Genomic DNA, 15,062 nt, shown 5'->3' with positions numbered 1-15,062 from the left:
TTATGCAGCAATTAGTACTAGCTAGTACAGGCCCGATTAGGACTTTTGGGTTTTTCACCTTTGAAATAGGAAAACCTACCACATATTTGGTTCCTTGTAACCCAACTGTTAATACTGACTAACTCTACCTGTATTTATGGAGGGAGAATTTGGACAATTTACACCACACATTCACTTCTTGGGCCTTTTCCTTCACAATAGTGTCTTCATTGACCTCCCGTATCCTGACAACTCATTAATATATATTTGAGCCCCAGCCCTAGTTTTTTCCCTGCACAGATATCAGGCTCATATCTCCAATTGCCCACTTCCTATCATCTCCTCCTGGATGTTCCTCATGGCATTTAAAATGAAGTTCATCATCTCCTATTACAATCTCTTCCTCCTTTCTTATCTGCCTTGAATGAGAGGTGGAGATAGGTTGGATGTGGAATGAGCACATGACAGTGTATTAGTTATCTATTGCTGTGTAACAACCTATCCCAAAACTTAGTGGCTTACAACAGTAAATACTATCTTGCACAGCTTCTGAGACTCAGGAGTCTGGGAGTGGATTATCTGTGTGTTTCTAGCTCAGAGTCTCTCTTGAGGTTGCAGTCAAGATGTTGTCTGGGACTGTAGTAGTCCAAAGACTTGCTTGGGGCTGAAGGGGCTCTTTTCTCTCTTTCTCTCTTTCTCTTTCTTTCTTTCATATAATTTATTATCAAATTGGTTTCCATATAACACGCAGTGCTCATCCCAACAGGTACCCTCCTCAATGCTCACCACCCACTTTCCCCTCTCCTCCACCCCCCACCAACCCTCAGTTTGTTCACAGTATTTAATAGTCTCTTATAGTTTGACTCACTTCCTCTCTGTAACTATTTTCCCCCTTCTCCTTCCCCATGGTCTTCTGTTAAGTTTCTCAGGATCCACATATGAGTGAAAATATATGGTATCGGTCTTTCTCTGCCTGACTTATTTCACGTAGCATGATACCCTCCAGTTCATTCACGTTGTTGCAAATGGCCAGATTTCATTCTTTCTTATTGCCAAATAGTATTCCATTGTATACATAAACCACATCTTCTTTATCCACTCATCAGTTGATGGACATTTAGGCTCTTTCCGTAATTTGGCTATTGTTGAAAGTGCTGCTATAAACATTGGGGTAAATGTCTGAAGGGCCTATTTCTAAGATATCTCACTCCCATGGTTGTTGGCTGGAGACTTCAGGTTTTTGGTACTTGTAGGAAGGAGACCTCCATTCCTCACCACCTGGACTTCACCAAAGAGCTGCTTTTTTAAGAGTCTTCCCAGTATGGCAACCAGCTTCCCATGGAGCAAGTGATCCAGGAGCAAGGCAGAAACCACAATGTCATTGATAACCTAGCCTTGAAAGTCACATGCTATCACTTCCATAACACACCAATCCTGAAACAAAGTAGTTGGGATCACATAAAGATGTAAATATGGGGGTGGAATTCAGAGCCATCGTGAAGATTGGCAATCACAGACACTATTCCTGTGCCAGTAGTTCTGGGATTGAGACAACTGGGGCTCCTGCAGGGCTTGGAGATCATTTGTGCCAGGATAAAGTGTTTAAGGCCAGACCATTTAATTGAGATAGGATAAAATGAGAAGGGGAGCCAAGATGAGACCCAGAGTGGCATACGGGGCAAAGTCAGTAACTTTGTATATTTAACCTACGTGTGTGTTTGAGAGTTCCTTGTGGAAAGGCACAAATTGAAAAAGACCTTAAGAGGGGGGTGTGTGATCTTGGCCATCACTACTGCAGGGACTAGCTTCTCTCTCACCTCTTGCTTCAGTCTTACCCAGCTAAATATTTGCAGTTCATAACTATGTCCTGCCTCTGTCTGGACACTTCCTATGGTTTTCCTGCATGGGAGCACAGTCTTAATTTGTGATGGCCTAGATGCACACCTCAAGGCAAGGATTTTTAGTGCAAGTAGACCATTTAGATGACACTGTGAGATGCTGGTAAGAGATGAGCGAAGTGCATTGGTAAGACATAGGGAAATAAAGGCAGTCAAGCAAGTTATCTCTATGGGAAACTGGCTTAATCCCTCTGGAGAACTCTGGGAAATAGTGTAGAACAGTGAGGAACTGGCCTTTGAGTTATCCTACCTGAGCGACAAGATTCCACCAACTTCCAGCTGTCATTGGCTGAGGCTGCTCTTAGGAGGAGTTAATTCTCAGGCACTCTGGCCTGCCACTTGAGCAGGCAGAGTTTATACCACACTTGGAGGAAGCCCTTGGCCTCAGAGTTGCAGTTGCTGGCATTTGGCAGTAGGAACTTGGAGGCTGGGCCTGCAGGGACATGTTAGGGAGATATGGGAGGGGAACTGATAGCATGTTCTGTGAGTACCTTTAGAATTCAAGTCAGGTATCACCTACTTTGGGAAGCACTCCATGGCCCCTCATTTGTTTCTCCCCTCGTGAGTTGAGTGTCTCTCAGCTTTGCTCCCACCCACCCACACGTCACTGTATTTAACTGTCTGCATCTCTCCTGCTAAACTCTGAGCCCACTGGAGACATGGACCTGGTCTTCCATCACCGTAGCTCTGTGGTACCTAGAAGAAGAAATGACCCAGAGAGAATCTGGCACATGGTAGGTGCTCAAGAAGTCTTGAATGAATGAATGAATAAGGAATTCTCTTCATCATGTGCAATAGCATTGGTTATGTTCTGTGTATTTCTGTGTCTAAAAGCTTTAACATAAATTATCACTATTTACTGTAGTGGGCTTATTTAATGGGAATAATTTCCTACGGAGGGGTCTTTCAGGTACAAGAAAAGCACAAAGATGTTTATGGTGTACCAGGTGGCACACTAGGGCCTGGCTGATTCACTGCTCAGCATCCCCCAGATTCCTGGGGAAAACCTGGGGAAAGGGCATGAGTGGCTGTCATGCAGCAGTTTTCTGCCTAGAAAACCCTTCCGTGGGGTGAGGTTGAGGGAGGAGGAATGGCAGGGTTTCTGCACAGACCGAGAGTGCCCCAGAGATCCCATCTACTCTCATTTTAGGTAGTCATGATTTACTCATTGTCACAGTCACTTAGCACTCTGGGAAGGATGCATTGTCTCTGAGTAGAGCACAGTGGTGATGATTTGGCTGTTATTATGGATAATAATTGTGTTTGCTGTCTGTGCTGCCTAGGCTTATTCGGGAGCATAGTTACCACTGCTATCATTTTAAATATTTTAATTAATGATACTATGCTGTGCTCCTTGCCTTGAGGCTCCTTAAGCAAAACGAGCAATTAAAAAAACCACAAAAAGCCAATGAATGGAAATAAAAGAAAGGGCATTTAAAAAATCATTCTGTTGCTATGATGTTTCGGGCTTGAAAAATGTATTCTGCTGTCTGCTGCAGGCAAGAGAAAATTCTCACTACTCCCGCCTGTTATCTTTTGCTCCCATAGTCATCCATCTCCCGTAGCTGCTGAGTGACATGGAATATACATAAAGCATCATCAAAAAGAACAGGAGAAGAGGAAAAGGGAAAAACAGCACCCAGCAAACTTGGAGCCTCATGCTTTTAAAAGTACGTCATTATCCTCGATCATCACCGTCAATCATTGTTATCAATTATTTTTATACTTTGCCGGCCTTGTGGATATCACCGGGGAGATGGTGAAGAGCTAGTATCTCTATCTCTGAGCTCTTTCAGTCCAATTTTAGTGTCTGTCCCGCTGGAGTGAGCACTATGGGTGTCTTTCAGGGTAGTGACTGGAAATGATTCTGGCTGAGCAACTGAAAGCCTTGGGATGTTTCTGTGAGGCTGATGGGTGAATGCAGGAGAGAGGCTAGGAGGGTAGGGCAATCTGAAATGTTAATGTGCTGTTTTCATGATGTAGGAGATATGAAGGAGTCTAAGAGGTGAAATTTCCCTCTGCATCTCATCACCACCTGAGTTCTCTGTCCAGGTCAGGATTCCAAACTCAGGACTCTTGCTTGGCCTGATGAAGTTTGACTTCCAGAGTGTTGTTAAAAGGTTTGAATTAGTAGCGAATACTTAGAAATAGAGGCATAAAACTTGAAAATTTATTTAGCCTCCAGTCTCATCTGCCAACCCCAACCATGTGGCAATACTGTGTGGGTGCCCTTTCTTTGGTGTGCCGGAACTGGCTTCTGCCAGCCTGTGAGAGAGAGCATGTGCATATCTTCAACTCTGTGTTCAGTGACTTCACATTGGTTGCTCGATATCATTAAGATCAGCCATAGTGGGAATACTTATACCATGAATACTAGCAAATGCTACAAATTAGATTTTTTTTTTCCTCTTTCAGAGAGCCCATTGTTAAACATTTACCAGCATATCTATAGCTCCCCATCATCAGCTTACAATGAGGCTGTATTGCCTGCCTTGTCCCCTGGGTTTAGATCCCAAATTTAAGATCTTACTTCTTTGTGTACCATGGTCCTGTGAAGAAACTTCCTACCCCAGGCCTTTGTTTGGAAGGATAGGCTCATCAAAACAAGGGTCTGAACGGGAGAAGATGATGGTCAGCTTCGAGCTGGAGGAGGCAGTGACCTGATCTGTGAGGGTAGAAGACTTCTGTGAGCCTGGAAAGGGAAGAGTTCATTCTGGGAAGGGGTGGACAAATTCCTTGTGTGACAGACACCCATCCCCTATTTACACAGTATCCCATTTATATGCAGCCTGGGAATGGCAGGAAAGTTAGTCAAGGATGCAGGGAAGTCACAGGTTATGAAACAGACCACTTGTGCTCTGGGGCTGGGGGCATGGGAGAGGTATCTACTGGCAGGACTGACTTCATGGGCATGTGGCCTGTGCAGTTACACTTGGTTTAATGCTCTGCTGTCACTGTCTTGAAATTCATAATAATTGTTGAACCACGGGATCTGCATTTTTATTTTGCACTGACTGGGCTCTACAAATTAGGTACCTGGTTCTGTGTACTGTGAATGGACAGGTAACCCGATTGCTCTGGGATGCCTAACCTTTCACAGGGCTTCCTGTGCAACTCCAAGAAGCTAGAGAGAGGCCCTTCAGAATTTCCCATCAACCCCTGTGCATGGGGCTTAATCAGATTTATGTGGTCAGAAACACTAAGAGACATGTTTTTTTGGGTGGGTGCCGAGCTGTCTTACTGTACTAGGTTGAAATTTGTTTTGCCTTGGATGAACTGGAAGTACAGTGCCAAACTTAGGTAAATGGGACAAGGTCTCTTCCCAAAGGAAGAGCCTATTGGGAGACATGCAGAGTGACCCACAACTCTGACCCCACGTAGCACATTAGGATTGAAATCTGTAAAATGGGCCATGGGGGTACAGAAACAGGAGCAGTTGGTTCTGCATAAATAGGATCAGGGGAATTTGTGGCAAGGCCCTGAAGGTGAGTAGGAGCTCTCTGGGAGGAGAGGGTGGGAAGACGTAAGCCAGATGCTTCACTAGAACCCTCTTGCTTAGGGGTATTTTTAAAATGTTTATTTAGAGAGAGAGAGAGAGCGAGCATGAGCATGCACACCCGCATGAGTGGGGAAGGGGCAGAGAGAGAGGGAGAGAGAGAATCCCAAGCAGACTCCATGATGTCAGTGCAGAACCTTGAGATCATGACCTGAGCCTAAATCAAGAGTCAGATGCTTTACCAACTGAGCCACCCAGGTGCCACGGGTCTGCTGTGTTTTGATGGTGCTGCAACTGTTAGCAATAGTGAGGTCCACCACCTCTCCTGTCTTGTGCTGTGGCTGTGATGAGGTCACAAAACCAGTCTGGAGGCTGGTTCAAATGACTACTTTGTAAGGAGATCTTTCTTCATTATGTGGTGGGAGAACGTTTAGAAATCATAGCAGATGTGTTCTCCCTGGTCCATTCCTTACCTGGTGACCCTTCCTCTATCTGGGTAGCATCCTTGCATCAGAGAAGGGAAGTAAAAGCAGAAGCCTTGGCCAGATTTTGGCTGTAAAAAACAGACTCTAAGGGGCATTGGGAAATAGTGAAGTCAGAGGGAGTCACAGGTTTTCTGAACCCTCAGAGTGGATATAGGGGGAAAGGGGAGTCAGAAGGGAGGGAGGAATGAAGGGTTAGGGTTAGGGTTAGGGTTATCAACTTATCCCTGGGAAGAGGAATGAAAGGCAGTTAGTTAAAGGCAGGGATCCTCAGTCCTATTAAAACTTAATGACTCCTTTATGTAGCAAATATTTTGTTAAGTCCTATTTACTATCTTGAAGTAAATGAAATTCATGTGTAATTTAACTCCCATCATTATGACAACCAATTAATACATCCACAGATTTCCGAAATATCCCACGGGGAATGGGATAGTCCTGGCTGAGAACCACTGGTTTAGGGATTCTGTTTCCTGGATAGGAACCAGGGAAAAGCAAGACCCTCAGACCAGCTGTGGGGTGTGTTGGGAAGGGCCAAGGGCAGCCACAGAAAGCATCCTTTCACTAGGGTCCTCAGAGCTGCAAGAGGCAAAGGTGGGATGGGACGGAGCCCCACAGTGTCCTGGGCATCACTGTGGGGTTGGCAGAAAGGTGCTAGGAGATAGAAGAGAGAGGCCAGCTCCAGAGGAGACTTGTGTCAGGAGTGAAGAATGGCCCAGCAATGACCTGCATGGCCTGATCATCTGCACCTGAAGGAGTGCAGATGTCTCCAGAGATCCCAGCATAGGTATACAGTTGCACTCCAGCCCCATCCTGCTTAAAGCTCATTGATGGAAATAGAGTCATAATTTTCCACACATGGAGTTTGTGGATGGACATTCTTATTTGCTACAGTTCTGTTCTGAAGAATCCCTCACTTGACTGGGTTCAGCTTCCTCCCACCTTCCCTACTGTGGAGGGGTAACCATAGCTTATGATCCGTTGCCTTAGCACAAATCTCTGCTGCTTAAAATCCAACTATGCCTGTCTCTTGGAAGATGAAGAATCTGGTGCAGAATAAAGATAGTTCTGTGGGTTTTATGAAACATAAAAAAGCAAAAAGAGATCTCAAGTGTAGATGCTTAGAAGGTAAAAACTGCCCCTTTGGGGGACCATAGTCACATAATCTTGCTTTCTGTCTTTGCTAGAAAACGAGGCTGGTGGTGGTGAATGTATTTGCTCCAATGACAATAGAATGGGATTTAGAGGGAGAGAACCCTTGATTTGAATCTTGGTTTAGCTTTGCAGGCCATTCACTTAACTTCTTTGGAACTCAGTTCCTTTATCTATAAGAATGGGTGTGAAAATCAGATGTGGCAACAGAGAGAGAGCTTCTTGTCATCTGTAAGGTCATGGTTGTTAATTATTGCCATGAAAATCGCATCAAGAACAGCTAAGTTTTGCCATCCAGTGACCAGACAGGGGTAAGTAGATTTCTTCTGGTCTCAATGGTTTCTGCTTCAGAGAATTAGTACTTAAGAGTTCTTTGATTGGCACTTGAAGCTGGAAAAATTTCTTTGAAATCAATTTAATCACTGTAAGATAGATTTCATTATACAGTTGAGTGAAATGTAAACTACTATTTGCATATAGACTGTATCTGTAGGTGTTTAATTCTGATCATTCATTCCTTCTCATTGGCTCCTGGTTAGTTTTCAAGTTGGCTGTGTATTTGTTACAGGCTTATTTGAAACCCATTCATCCTTCTAGCCAGCCAGCCATCCAACCAATAAAAGCACACTTGTTGAAGTATTTAGTTTGTCCAAGTACCTAGGAGAGGTCCTGTGGGGATGCAGCCATGAATCTGGTATAACACTATTGTGGAGGCTGAGTATCAACTTCCTGGGCTCTTGACTATTTGATTTATCTATTTTTGAGGGCACTTCTCGCATCTTCACTGAAGATTGTATACTTTAGTTCAATTGTTTTATTTGTAATCTGTTTTGTTTTGTTTGTTTGTTTGTTTTGAGGGATGGAGAGATCATGTGTTTGGGCTGAAAAGGACCAGATTATAATAGAGTGATATCAAGAAGACCGGGTCTTCAAAAGTAGCTGATCCTGTCAAGGTATATATCCTGTTTCTCTATTTTATAGATTTACCAAAGTAAAGTTAAGAATTAATAAAAACTGAAGTGTTAGAACAATATATACTCTAGGGGTGGAGAAGGCCTTCTAAAATAGGCCAGGAAACCCATAATCCAAAGAGGGAAACATTAACATATTTGATGAGATAAATATTTAAAACTTTCATACATCAAATGGTACCATAAACACAATCTAGAGACAAAACACTAGGGGAAAAATACCCACAACTCATGATAGACACAAGGTTAGTATCTCAGAAGCTGTACAGAATGCTAAGAAAAGGGCATATAGCCATTAAAAGGGAGTACAGGGCCACCTGGGTGGCTCAGGTGGTTAAGTGTCCGACTCTTGGTTTCAGCTCAGGTCATGATCTCATGATACATGGGTTCAAGCCCCACATTGGGCTCCATGCTGATAGTGTTGAGCCTGCTTGGGATTCTCTCTCCCCCTCTCTCTGCCCCTCCTCTGCTCATGCTCACTCTCAAAAATAAACTTAAAAAAAAAAAAAAAAAAAGGAAGTGCAAAGGCAGGTTATACCTGAGGAGGCAAACATGGTGAGTAAACATTTGAAAAGATGGACAGCCTCACTGGAAATCAGGCAAATGCAAATTGAAGGAATGATACACCATCTTTACTCAATTTATCAGCAAAACAAAATAATTGAGAAGAATTGCCAAAGCTTGGGGTGGTGTGGGGAAATGGGTTCTTTCATCGTTTGTAGGAATGTGAATAGTGATAACATTTTTGGAAAGTAATTTCAACCCAGTTTAAAAATTAAAAAGTATATACCCTTTGATCAAATAATCCCACTATTTCAGAGAAATAAAAGTGCTAGTACATAGAGAGAAATACACAAAAGTAGCTATTGCAGCAGTGATTGTATAAAATAGGAACAGGGAGTTGGGTAATGTGGATGTTCATCGGTTCAGAGATGATTGAATAACTTACAATACATCTACGCTATGGACTATTATAACACTGCTAAAAAGCATGGCTTGGACTTATATTTTCTGCTGGAAAGGATCCGCCTTATAGGGAAAAATTAGGTCAAACAGTAAATCTGCATATATTGTTAAGCCCTAACAAGGAATTATGGAAACAAATACCTCAAACTACTGACATTGATTACTTCAAGGGGGTGAATTTGAGGGCAAGAGAAGACTAAGACTTGACATTCTTGTATGTTGCTGTTTTGTTTGGATTGTTATACCATTTTTCCATTGAGGTAGAAGTGAAGTAAAAAAAAAAAAAAAAAAGGAAGAGAGATGGGCGGGGGGCAGGGAGAAAGATAAAGAGAGGGCGAGAAAACAGGCTAGAGCATTAACATTTTAGACTTTAGCCTCATGGGGGAGAAAACAATGATTGCCTTAACCACAGGCAAAAGTGGTCATAAGTCAAAGGCAGTAAGAGCAAAGAGAAATGCTGTTCTGTAGAGTCTGGCTCTTTAACCTGACGTCGTTATTCTTATAAATTAGAGATGGAGGCTGTTTTGGGGTTAATGCTGAGTATTATAGTAGTGAGGCTCTTTTAGACTCTCTTTTACAATGAAAAATTTGTGCCCTGATTTTTTTTGTTGTTGTTAGCATCTTAGCAGCTTTATTTGTTGAAGGCTTATTTGAGATCCTGTTGTTTAAATAGAAAATAAAATAAGAAAAGATAAATAAGCCCGAGAATAGGGGGGAAATATTATTTGTGTCCCTCAGTAGTTTGAAGGTTGCTGTAGTTCATCTTCAGATACCGAGCGTCATGAAAGATTTATTTAACCACGTTTCTCTTAAGGTCGAAGGAGTTGAGATCACTCTTTCATCCAGGCTTCCTTTCTTCACCCAGGTCCTCTTATTTATTTCTCTCTTTTCCTGAGCCAAAATTTGAGCTGCTGTGAGACATTCTTAGTCAGTTCCCAATATTTGAAACCACTTTCAACAATGCCATCCATCTCCTCCCCCTGCAAGTGGCATTATCTCCACATCCTTGGAGATGAGCTGCCTCCTCCCTCTTTTATCACTCTGAGCTGTACACGTTTGGTTACAAATGCCCCGATAATGTTCTCGTTGGTCTCTCACAAGTGAAATAACAGATAACCATTCTCCCGGTGATGGCGATGCTGTCATCCTGCACCCAGATAACCAGGAAAGGAGGTATCCACTCCCATTGCGTGCTGTGATTAAGATCTCGCTGGCGAAGATACAAGTGAGATTGCCTTTATAAAATAATATCTGTGCTCAGATCATTTTACTCAGCTCAGATAGCAGCTAACATCATTTCTTGGGGCCCTCCCCCTGTAATAATCTGCACTGGCTTTCAAACATGTGTGCTACCACCTGCCCTACTGGTGAGATAAGAACAAAAGTATTAGACGGCATATTAAACTGTGCTGCATTTTTCATATTACTCATACAAATGAGATACCAGCTGCAGGATAGTCGGTTTCGTTGTTGGCAGAACTCCCAATCATCGTGCTGCAGAAACAAGGGTAGCCTTCCATCTCAGCAGTGTGGGCTGTGGTCCGTGGGTGCTGTCCTCCCCAGGTCCACCTTCCTGGATTGCTTGATGTGAATTAACAGGGGACAAATCCTTTCATCCTAAACCAGATTTAGGCTTAATGTACCATTACCTAAAGGAGGTAATCCATAGGGTGTTTCCCAAATTTCAGTTATCAAGTCCCACTTTTTAATGATATTTGTTGTTCTGGATTATCACCAATAATGTTATTTAATACTTTCCTTTAAATTATTATAATTTTAACTACTAATCTTAGCTTAATAATAAGAGTGATGAAATCACAAGTTTGTTATGCTTTTATTTTATCTACCTGATAGTAAGATAAACATGTAAACCATTAATGTTTTCTGTGCACCATCTAAACTAGTTCTGAATGATACCCATGGATGTTCAAGAAACATCCTGTTTGAAAAACACCGTTAAAATAGTTCTCACTAAAGTGTATACTGCTAGCACAGATAATTTGTTGGTAGCTGCTTTTAGTGAATGATCTCAGAGCTGGAAAAGGTAGGGAGGAAAAGCTACAGATATAAGAAGGATTCAGAAAGGAAACGTTGGAAGGAAGTGAATAACAGAACTGTCTAAGGTGCCATCTCATCCTGGGCAGACTTAGGTAAGTAAGATGGAGCCAGGGACACCTTGACCATCACCTCTCTGGGTTCCTGGTTCTCTCTCTGAGCCATAACACATTTTCAGGAACCAGGACTCTGGGACGAGGCTTTTTCTGCCTCTTGCCTCTTCTTTGCCTCACACCATGGAATCCCTCAGAGAGAACCAACCTTCCTGGGAGATGTCCCAGTTGACAGCATGCACAGGATTGTGCTCAACCCACTAGTGTCTGGACTGTGGTCAGAAGCACTGCTCAACCAGCGACATGAAGAGGAGGCAAGGATGATACAGACGGCAGGTGCCAAGTGTTCGGGAGTGTTGCCAAGTGTTCTGTTAAGATTATTGTATTTATCCAAGACAAATGGCTCCATTATAAAGCCACTTTGTATATATGTATATATGTTTTTTATATGTTGTTTTAAAAGCAAAAACAAAAAAAACATGAGAGATTACGGCTGGAAAGCATTAATTTAGAGGTAGCAAAGGCCCCAGACAGCTGTCAGAGGAATTTCTGCTCCAAGCTTTGCTAAGTACCTGTAATCCTTGGCTCTGAGAGCGCTGCTGTAGTAACCCCTTCCGTGATGGTCTTCAGCTCTACACTTCCCAGTTATTACCCTGAAAAAAGCACTGCCAGACCTCATGGTAATGATCTAACCTGCTCTGGCCACTTTGTTAGAGTTCTACCATCTTACGACCAGGTGACGACCTCTGGCTGACTGTCCCAAACATGGCCCTAAATGTCATGGTAAGGCTACTTTAGACATGCGGTCTTTTCTCTTTGCAGAAAGGCTGCGTGGAATGGAGCTGTATAGAACATACAGGTGGTTGATAGGCAGATGAGCAGGAAAGAGTTAATCTCCAAACCAACCAGGGTTTAGTTGTGGGCCTGCCAAGCATCCAGGCTGAGTTCGTGGGAGCACCACGAGGGAGCGGTTAATCAGACATCAGTTTCCAGGTGTGTGCATGACCTGACTGATGACCAAAGATTGAACTAAATGTCTGGGAACAGTTCATGTGTACAAGCATGAGGCTCAGACAAGACAACAATCAATCCCTGCTTCATCCTTTAATCTATATTCATTGCTAACAACAATCTAGCAAAATTTAGAGGGGGCTTTTTTTTTTTTTTTGGTACTCTCGTTAAATAAAGCAGGACGGCATCTGTAGTGTTTTGTAAATAGCATTTTGCCCAGTCGTTCAACGCTGATTAGCCCATGTTTGCCCTTCACTTTCCCAAATTAACTTTTGCCATCATCTTGCATACCCATGGAAGTTGGTTCCCCCAGGCTGCTGATTGCTGCTTTTCCCTAAAACTCATTTGATTGTACCTGTGCCCACTGGCCATCTCCCTGAACAGTTTTGCCTTTGGTTCTTTCAGTGCCTATTTATCCCTAGCTTCCCTCTCCACCTTTGTTAATAGGAAAAGGAAAAAGAATTATATCAAGAATTTACACTTTTAGTAAAATAGAATATTCTTCTAATTTCTTAAACTCAAATTGTTCCTTATTGCCTCATTAAAGAAAGAGAAAAGGAAGGAAAGAAGGAAGTATGTAAAGGAGTGAGTGAGGATAGAGGAACACTTAACTAGGATTGAATCTTTTCCCAGTTAAAAAATTGAACATTTACATATAATGTAGATTATTACAAAGGTAATAGAACCACATTACAAAACTGTTGGCGTGAAGGAAAATAAGAAAACTCCATAATACTAGTAACAGAATTCCTATTTGCATGTTGGTTTATTTCCTGCTAGTCTCTCTGCTAAGCACCTACTTTCAAAATGTAGTTGTAATCCTACTGAATATCCAAGAATTTTTTTTTTTCACTTAACATTCAACCATGGGCATTTTTCCTGGTGCTATGTGTCCTTGATAACCACAGTTCTTAATGACTACATGGTTTCCTTCAGTGAGAAGAAAATTACATAACCACTCTTTGATTGTTTTGATACTTAGATTGTTTGCAATTGAAAAACTTTCATGATATCATTGAAATGATACTGTTTAAGGTTATTTTTCCACCCACCTCTACTTTTGCATTATTTTATTAGGTTTTCTTTTCAGAAATCAGATAATCAGACAAAACCCATGGACATTTTAGGGGGCCTGATTCATCACTTGAAGTTGGGTTCTAAAAGCACTTGTACCCACTAAGTCTTCATCTTCATCAGTCATCTTTTAAAAAAAAATTTTTTTAAACGTTTATTTATTATCGAAAGAGAGAGTCAGAGCGTGAGCAGGGGAGGGGCAGAGGGAGAGGGAGACACAGAATCTGAAGCAGGCTCCAGGCTCTGAACTGTCGGCACAGAGCCCGACGCGGGGCTCGAACTCACAAACTGTGAGATCATGACCTGAGCCAAAGTCGGAGGCTTAACTGACTAAGCCACGCAGGCACCCCAAGTCTTCACCACTCATCTTAGAGGACCCTTCATACACCCTCACTGGATTCTCCCACTTGTTTTTGCTTCTCCCAAAAAGGTGGGCTTCTTGTCTCTCTCATATTGGGGAAGAGCCTCCCATCATAGATTTCTTACCATTTGCCCCCAGTTTGAAGCCAAAGAAGCTTCATTAATCTTGTGAATGGTGCCTATGCTGTAGCAGATGCCTTTAAAAGAGCCCTTTACCCTTGCTGAAGTTTGGCAGCTGTTGAAGACAGCTGGGTAATGAGAAGGGTAGTGGGGCACCCAGGGTCTTAGGAGGGGGATTGAGAAAGTGGATCCCCACAACTGATGGTATCTGAATGACTATAATACACACAAGAATAATTTGAGTACACAGTGGCCCCAACTTATGATGATTGTTGATTTAGGATTTTTTAACTTTACTATGGTGTGAAAGTGATCCGTTCATTTAGTAGAAACTGTACTTTGCATTTTGAATTGTGATCTTTTCCTTGACTAGTGATACATGGTAGGATACTCTTTTGTAACGTTGGGCAACAGCAGTAAGCTGCTGCTCCCATGCAATCATGAGGGTGAACAACCAATACACTTACAACCATCTGCACCCATACAACCATTCTGTCCTCACTTCCAGTACAGTAGTCGATAAACTACGTGAGCTATTCAACACTTTATTATAAAACAGGCTTTGTGTTAAATGATTTTGCCCAACTGTAGACTAATGAAAGTGTCTTGAGTACACGTAAGGTAGGCCAGACTAAGCCATGGTGTTCTGTAGATGAGGTGTACTAAATGCACTTTTGACTTACAATATTTTCAGTGACACGTTTATTGAGACTTAACCTCATGGCAAGTCAAGGAAGATCTGTGCTTTTATGGGTATTAGCTACTGTGGTAGGTGTTGGATATACAGATATAAATGCTACCGTGAAAGGGCTTACAGCTTGTTGGGGAAATGACAGGCCTGTGAATAACTGTTACAAAGACAGAATGAAAGACAAGAACGATTCAGGATAAGTTAGCAGTCAAAACACTCACTGAACAGGGGCACCTGGGTGGCTCAATCAGTTAAGCATCCAACTCTTGATTTCAGCTCAGGCCATGATCCTCAGGGTCATGATCTCACAGTACTGAGATGGAGCCCATGTCTAGCTCTGTGCTGGGCATGGAGCCTACTTAAGATTCTCTCTCCTCTCTCCCTCTCCCTCTGTCCCTCCCCTACATGCAGTCTCTCTTTGTCTCTCTCAAATCAAACGAACAAAAATACTCACTGAAGAATCTTTGCACGTTAGGCCCCATGTTTCTAAGCTTTGTTTTGATATGATCAGGGCGGCAGGGGAGGACAAGAGCAGGAAGTCAGTTGTGGCAGCTTCACTGAACTAAGATGAATTCTGGTTGCAGGAGAAGAGAAGACCTTGTGTGGAGTCATTTGAATAAAGCATTTCCCTATTCACTGACCATTCCTGGCAGGGTGTGCATATGTGTTCAGGTGGAGCAGATACAAGCTATTAGCTTTCACTCTGGAGTTCCAAAGACTAAACAGTCATGTCCCACCCTGGGAACACTTCTGA

The 15,062-nt window shown here is 42.6% G+C and overlaps 1 long non-coding RNA gene across 1 annotated transcript; it reads left to right on the top strand.

The window, feature by feature from the left end:
• The first annotated feature begins 1,486 nt into the window (after positions 1-1,486).
• On the top strand, positions 1,487-7,761 carry LOC131511350 (uncharacterized). The gene is made up of 3 exons (XR_009261478.1): positions 1,487-2,611; positions 3,426-3,547; positions 7,576-7,761. It is a non-coding gene; the product is annotated as an uncharacterized LOC131511350 (long non-coding RNA).
• The last annotated feature ends 7,301 nt before the right edge of the window (positions 7,762-15,062 follow it).

The sequence above is a fragment of the Neofelis nebulosa genome, chromosome 5 (assembly GCF_028018385.1).
Source record: "Neofelis nebulosa isolate mNeoNeb1 chromosome 5, mNeoNeb1.pri, whole genome shotgun sequence".
NCBI lineage: Eukaryota > Metazoa > Chordata > Mammalia > Carnivora > Felidae > Neofelis > Neofelis nebulosa.
Note: the sequence above shows the minus strand (reverse complement) of the source record. Positions and strands in the feature narration are given on the sequence as shown.